Here is an 8,870-nt window from a genome sequence, read left to right as displayed (position 1 = left end):
CAACAAATGTGTACTCTCCTCAACAACCACTGTATGATCTCCTTAGCAACAAATGTGTACTCTCCTCAACAACCACTGTATGATCTCCTCAGCAACAAATGTGTACTCTCCTCAACAACCACTGTATGATCTCCTCAGAAACAAATGTGTACTCTCCTCAACAACCACTGTATGATCTCCTTAGCAACAAATGTGTACTCTCCTCAACAACCACTGTATGATGTCCTCAGAAACAAATGTGTACTCTCCTCAACAACCACTGTATCATCTCCTTAGCAACAAATGTTTACTCTCCTCAACAACCACTGTATGATCTCCATAGAAACAAATGTGTACTCTCCTCAACAACCACTGTATGATCTCCTCAGAAACAAATGTGTACTCTCCTCAACAACCACTGTATGATCTCCTTAGCAACAAATGTGTACTCTCCTCAACAACCACTGTATGATCTCCTCAGAAACAAATGTGTACTCTCCTCAACAACCACTGTATGATCTCCTTAGCAACAAATGTGTACTCTCCTCAACAACCACTGTATGATCTCCTTAGAAACAAATGTGTACTCTCCTCAACAACCACTCTATGATCTCCTTAGCAACAAATGTGTACTCTCCTCAACAACCACTGTATGATCTCCTTAGAAACAAATGTGTACTCTCCTCAACAACCACTGTATGATCTCCTCAGCAACAAATGTGTACTCTCCTCAACAACCACTGTATGATCTCCTCAGCAACAAATGTGTACTCTCCTCAGCAACACTGTATAATCTCCTTAGCAACAAATGTGTACTCTCATCAACAACCACTGTATGATCTCCTCAGCAACAAATGTGTACTCTCCTCAACAACCACTGTATGATCTCCTCAGCAACAAATGTGTACTCTCCTCAACAACCACTGTATGATCTCCTTAGCAACAAATGTGTACTCTCCTCAACAACCACTGTATGATCTCCTCAGAAACAAATGTGTACTCTCCTCAACAACCACTGTATGATCTCCTTAGAAACAAATGTGTACTCTCCTCAACAACCACTGTATGATCTCCTTAGCAACAAATGTGTACTCTCCTCAACAACCACTGTATGATCTCCTTAGCAACAAATGTGTACTCTCCTCAACAACCACTGTATAATCTCCTTAGCAACAAATGTGTACTCTCCTCAACAACCACTGTATGATCTCCTCAGAAACAAATGTGTACTCTCCTCAACAACCACTGTATGATCTCCTTAGCAACAAATGTGTACTCTCCTCAACAACCACTGTATGATCTCCTTAGAAACAAATGTGTACTCTCCTCAACAACCACTGTATGATCTCCTTAGCAACAAATGTGTACTCTCCTCAACAACCACTGTATGATCTCCTCAGAAACAAATGTGTACTCTCCTCAACAACCACTGTATGATCTCCTCAGAAACAAATGTGTACTCTCCTCAACAACCACTGTATGATCTCCTTAGCAACAAATGTGTACTCTCCTCAACAACCACTGTATGATCTCCTCAGAAACAAATGTGTACTCTCCTCAACAACCACTGTATGATCTCCTTAGCAACAAATGTTTACTCTCCTCAACAACCACTGTATGATCTCCTTAGCAACAAATGTGTACTCTCCTCAACAACCACTGTATGATCTCCTCAGAAACAAATGTGTACTCTCCTCAACAACCACTGTATGATCTCCTTAGCAACAAATGTGTACTCTCCTCAACAACCACTGTATGATCTCCTTAGAAACAAATGTGTACTCTCCTCAACAACCACTCTATGATCTCCTTAGCAACAAATGTGTACTCTCCTCAACAACCACTGTATGATCTCCTCAGAAACAAATGTGTACTCTCCTCAACAACCACTGTATGATCTCCTCAGCAACAAATGTGTACTCTCCTCAACAACCACTGTATGATCTCCTTAGCAACAAATGTGTACTCTCCTCAACAACCACTGTATGATCTCCTCAGAAACAAATGTGTACTCTCCTCAACAACCACTGTATGATCTCCTCAGCAACAAATGTGTACTCTCCTCAACAACGACTGTATGATCTCCTTAGCAACAAATGTGTACTCTCCTCAACAACCACTGTATGATCTCCTCAGAAACAAATGTGTACTCTCCTCAACAACCACTGTATGATCTCCTTAGCAACAAATGTGTACTCTCCTCAACAACCACTGTATGATCTCCTTAGAAACAAATGTGTACTCTCCTCAACAACCACTGTATGATCTCCTTAGCAACAAATGTGTACTCTCCTCAACAACCACTGTATGATCTCCTCAGCAACAAATGTGTACTCTCCTCAACAACCACTGTATGATCTCCTCAGAAACAAATGTGTACTCTCCTCAACAACCACTGTATGATCTCCTTAGCAACAAATGTGTACTCTCCTCAACAACCACTGTATGATGTCCTCAGAAACAAATGTGTACTCTCCTCAACAACCACTGTATCATCTCCTTAGCAACAAATGTTTACTCTCCTCAACAACCACTGTATGATCTCCATAGAAACAAATGTGTACTCTCCTCAACAACCACTGTATGATCTCCTCAGAAACAAATGTGTACTCTCCTCAACAACCACTGTATGATCTCCTTAGCAACAAATGTGTACTCTCCTCAACAACCACTGTATGATCTCCTTAGAAACAAATGTGTACTCTCCTCAACAACCACTCTATGATCTCCTTAGCAACAAATGTGTACTCTCCTCAACAACCACTGTATGATCTCCTTAGCAACAAATGTGTACTCTCCTCAACAACCACTGTATGATCTCCTCAGCAACAAATGTGTACTCTCCTCAACAACCACTGTATGATCTCCTTAGCAACAAATGTGTACTCTCCTCAACAACCACTGTATGATCTCCTCAGAAACAAATGTGTACTCTCCTCAACAACCACTGTATGATCTCCTCAGCAACAAATGTGTACTCTCCTCAACAACCACTGTATGATCTCCTTAGCAACAAATGTGTACTCTCCTCAACAACCACTGTATGATCTCCTCAGAAACAAATGTGTACTCTCCTCAACAACCACTGTACGATCTCCTCAGCAACAAATATGTACTCTCCTCAACAACCACTGTATGATGTCCTCAGCAACAAATGTGTACTCTCCTCAACAACCACTGTATGATCTCCTCTGAAACAAATGTGTACTCTCCTCAACAACCACTGTATGATCTCCTTAGCAACAAATGTGTACTCTCCTCAACAACCACTGTATGATCTCCTCAGCAACAAATATGTACTCTCCTCAACAACCACTGTATGATCTCCTCAGCAACAAATGTGTACTCTCCTCAAAAACCACTGTATGATCTCCTCAGAAACAAATATGTACTCTCCTCAACAACCACTGTATGATCTCCTCAGCAACGACTGTATGATCTCCTCAGCATCAAATGTGTACTCTCCTCAAAAACCACTGTATCATCCCCTCAGCAGCAAATATGTACTCTCCTCAACAACCACTGTATGATCTCCTCAGCAACGACTGTATGATCTCCTCAGCATCAAATGTGTACTCTCCTCAACAACCACTGTATCATCTCCTCAGCAACAAATATGTACTCTCCTTAACAACCACTGTATGATCTCCTCAGCAACGACTGTATGATCTCCTCAGCATCAAATGTGTACTCTCCTCTAAAACCACTGTATCATCTCCTCAGCAATAAATATGTACTCTCCTCACCAATCACTGTATGATCTCCTCAGAAACAAATGTGTACTCTCCTCAACAACCACTGTATGATCTCCTCAGAAACAAATGTGTACTCTCCTCAACAACCACTGTATGATCTCCTTAGCAACAAATGTGTACTCTCCTCAACAATCACTGTATGATCTCCTCTGAAACAAATGTATATTTTCCTCAACAACCACTGTATGATCTCCTCAGAAACAAATGTGTACTCTCCTCAGCAACCACTGTATCATCTCCTCAGAAACAAATGTGTACTCTCCTCAACAACCACTGTATGTTCGCCTTAGCAACAAATGTATACTCTATTCAACAACCACTGTATGATCTCCTCTGAAACAAAGTGTGCTCTCCACAAGAACCACTGTATGATCTCCTTAGCAACAAATGTGTGTTCTCAGAGATCACTGAATGATCTCAACGATCACTGTATTGTCTCCTCAACAACGTTTCTATACTGTCCTCAACGGCCACTTTACGACATCCTTAACAGCCACTGTATGATCTTAGGAATTCCTGTATGATCTCAACAGCCACTAAATGGTCTTAGGAACCCCTTTATGATCTCAACGAGTACAGTATGATCTCAACAGCCACTGTTTGATCTTAGGAACCCCTGTATGACCTCAACAAGTAGAATATGATCTCAACGGCCACTGTTTGATCTTAGGAATCTCTGTATGATCCCAACAAGTACAGTATGATCTCAACAGCCACTGAAGTTCGGATGTGACACAACCCAAAAGTATTAGCAGCTTTACTTTATAAGAAAATATGATCCCAAATATATCATACAGTGCAGCCATTTACGTCAAAGGTTTTCTTCATGGGCTACCTTGAGCACATTGTGAAGGCAGCCATTTATGCCAACACATTACAAAACTGTTTACTGTTTGTGTGCATATAAAAGCAAGGAGGATATGCAAGTACATGAGTGAGCTGACAGACATCGGGAAGGGCATGGACAGATCAGCAGAATAGGCAAACCAGGGACTTGAAGGGGTGAACTGACCAGTCAGTCCAGCCTTCTACTGCTCAAGTGACAGTCTTACCACGCCTCCCCCGGTAATCTCTACTGTTGTGTATTAGTTGTGTACTTAGTGCTACCTCACCAGTGTGCACAAGAAATACAACAACCATTCATTGCAAGACACTGTGTCTAGATTGACCCCTTCTGGAAGTATTACACTACACATAGACAACACCCTTACACGTAGATATAGTACACTTTGAGGATGGTAGATGGGAACTCTTTCTGTCATATATTAAACAGCCTAAGTAGCTATATTCTATGCTCAGGGGAGTCAGTTGATACAAACCATCAAGAACTAATGATGAGTGGGCACGTACCTTGCACACACTCCTTTGAACACCCCCTATCCAGACACACTGAAGTGGTGTTGCAAACTCCACACGGTGTTGTCAGAACCTAAAGGAACAAGGAAACAAGGCTGCATGGTGTATCTATGTGTTTTGTCGGTATTGGGTACACCTGTCGATGTGTAGCAATGGTTTTTGTCTCATTCAGCATGGTCTTACATGTCATTACATACTTAGCTTGATAACATGTTTGAGCCTATACCAAAACGTCGCAAGTTTTGTTGTACAGATATTAATTAACCCTAACCTTAACCCTGCAAGTTTTGTTGTACAGATATTAATTAACCCTAACCTTAACCCTGCAAGTTTTGTTGTACAGATATTAATTAACCCTAACCTTAACCCTGCAAGTTTTGTTGTACAGATTTTAATTAACCCTAACCTTAACCCTGCAAGTTTTGTTGTACAGATATTAATTAACCCTAACCTTAACCCTGCAAGTTTTGTTGTACAGATATTAATTAACCCTAACCTTAACCCTGCAAGTTTTGTTGTACAGATTTTAATGAACCCTAACCTTAACCCTGCAAGTTTTGTTGTACAGATTTGAATTAACCCTAACCTTGACCCTGCAAGTTTTGTTGTGCAGCTGGTAATTAATTACACATGTGAAAAATCCAATATTATTCCTTGGAACATCATTTAAACAGAAGATAGTGTGACTCATTAAAGCGAACATTATCATCAAATAATCATCTTCAAGTATCATAAATTAAAATACTTGTTTACAAAGAATGGACAGGTGAGAGGGGAAAACACCTTCATGTTGCCTAGTTAAAATGTAGTGTCTCATTTGAAACATTCAACTTTACGGAAGACGTTTTAATGAAGATTCTTACATCGTTATCAACGTAAAAGTGACAGAGCATAAATGACAGATATCGTGTGACAAGCAGCGTGTTAACATTAACAAGATGGTATATGATTGGAAGAGGCTTGTTAGTTCTCATGGAATAACTTAAACAACATGGTACATGATTGGAAGAGGCTTGTTAGCTCTCATGGAATATCTGAAACAACGTGTTAGCATCTATAGCATGTTTGTATCATATGGTCTGTCCATTACCGGCATTCTCACTATGTGCATGTTCATTACCTTTGACCTTGACCTTTAAATACTCCAGTTAATGTTAAAATCATTTACATAGGTCAGCTGATCCGTGGCCAAAACTAACAAAACGATTATAGTACAAATAACAATTGACCAATAACTTACGTTATTACGTTTCTCGGGACTGATTCCGTCTGGCATCCCTGGCTGCCTCGAGTCACGTAATTGAAGACACCATGCCAAAATAAAGGCATCTTCCACACAGTCAACATGGCACCTTCTGATGTCAGTATTCCCCAGAATGACAGATCTTTCCTTGGCTTTCTGTCCTAACTGAAGTCGACATTCCCTGGTGTTACATGTGGTCAGTACAAACATGAAGTAAACAGCTGCTCTTAAAGCCATCTGCAGACTGCTACGTGAACACAGCAACCCCATCATAGAGTGTTCACAGATGGTGCAGTATCCCCACAGGAGAACGACCTGCAAGACCAAAGATTCAAGATTTGGGTTGAGTAACCTAATGCTGGGTTTTGAATAGTTTATGACTGACAGCACGTCAGACACATTGATAGCTCGGTTAAGATTTGTTTCTTTGCCATGCAATCAATATGCCTGTCAAGTGTGACGCAACATAAACTACCAGGCAAAGGAAGTCTGAAAAGTTGATACATGTCTTAACCAAAGCAGAAAACCGCACACAACCAAAGCAGAAAACCGCACACAACCAAACCCAAGACTGCCCAAGATGAAGAGTTACCACACATCCCAAAATCGCTACATACGGCAGATCCACCTCTGGAACAGATTCATGACAGAGACGTCAACGATGATGATAGGGCTGGGAGAGGTGGGGGTAGGGTGGTTGTATATGAACGCCGGTTCAGTTGGTGCAGAAACAATGGCAGAGTTTGAGTTTTGCGACGTAGACGAGAGCTAATGGCCCCAAAGTGCCTTCAAGATGGTTATCCGTTCAATGGAAAAGGTTTCATGGTATGGAAGGCACTGTGTCATTCTTGTAACAGAATTGTTTGAGAATGCCTACACAGTGTTAACCTTCGCCAGGTATGAACTCCACTAGTATCATCTTGTGTATCAGCTGAGACAGCGTTTGTTAACTCCTGTAAACCAATACAAACCTGAACGATCTCTCTTGGATTTCTGAAATATCGATTCCTGCTGAGATCATCCGCTGATTGATGGTGCCATGACTGATGGCAAGTGGTTACACTCGCTATTGATAACATATCACCTGATTCCTATCTATCATATACGAACTTATGAATGAAATTGTGAATTTTCACAACTAGATTCTTTATAAAAGACCTATATTACCATGAATCCCGAGTCAAATTACTGGAAATGAATTGATGTTTCATGTGTGTCACATTAATCAGTCTCCCCTGTTTCATATAACATGATGGCAAATTCATTATTCAAACCATGAGGTATTTTTCATTCTGAATAATGGAAGGAATAACAGCGAAAAACAACTTGCAGATAAAATCCGGGAAACAGAAGTTCAGCAAAATGAATCAAGCTATGAAATAGTAATGGCAGATCTGATAACTAAAATTAAAATTAAAAATGTAATTACTGATAGTCGAGAATGTAACCAAAAGTCAAGGGTGAACCTTTAGGTCTAGAATTACTTGGACTGAGCAATGAAACTAGAACCTAGAACATGTCCTATGTAATGACTTTCAAAGATTGATGATAAGAATGAAAAAATATTAATTACCTAGGATGATAGTCATCCAGCTGAAACTGCACCATGATTGACCATGGTCATCATAGACCATGTTCACCAGAAACCATGGTTGACCATGGTCATTACCATTTTACCATGGCAGACCTTGGTCATCCTTGACAAAACCATGGTAGAACATGGTCTTCTCATTCAAAGCAGTTGTTGAAGTCAGTAGTAGTAGTTGTAGCAGTAGTTGGCCATCTCGTAATAATCCCATGGTAGACGACGGTCATCACAGACCTATTTTACATTTCAAACTGTGATAAATAAAAAGAAAACCTGACAGTTTCATGACACAAAAACAAATGACCAGAGCATTCATTGAAATGCTGTACTGGCATTTCAATAGCGTTACTTTAAGGACACACAGCAAAAATAACCTGGTTTCCGCAGTGCGGAAACCTGATGGAAAGTGGACTGAAACTTAAGTTTCCACCAAGAATCCAGTGAGTTTCCGTTCTTTTACACTGAGTTTCCGCAATGACGGAAACTGTCAATTACCCACTTTCTAAGGGTTTCCGCACGGTATCCGTTACCCATGCTCCAACAAGTTTCCGTTGAGTTTCAGTTAAGTTAGAGATCCATCAGGTTTCCGCAGAGTTTCAGTCACCAAGACTCCATCAGGTTTCCGCAGAGTTTCAGTTAACAAGACTCCATCAGGTTTCCGCAGAGTTTCTGTTGCCAGAAAACTTTCCACAGCATTTCATTTACTCGGGTTCACAGGAGTCATTCAATGTGTGTCATTGCATATAACATTCTTGTTACTCCTGGTTGGCAAAGACAATATAAGGAGTTTGTGTACAATCATCACGTATACATAAAGAAAAACAAAAGATACAATAAGATTCACTGCTTTATTTTTAGACAAATATGGATCAAACATATATCTGATAAATAATAAAAAGATATAGCACTAGATAACAGATCAATATTTGTCACTTATGACAAAAATATT

Source organism: Haliotis asinina, unplaced genomic scaffold, assembly GCF_037392515.1.
Source record: "Haliotis asinina isolate JCU_RB_2024 unplaced genomic scaffold, JCU_Hal_asi_v2 scaffold_21, whole genome shotgun sequence".
Classification (NCBI taxonomy): Eukaryota; Metazoa; Mollusca; class Gastropoda; order Lepetellida; family Haliotidae; genus Haliotis; species Haliotis asinina.
Note: the sequence above shows the minus strand (reverse complement) of the source record.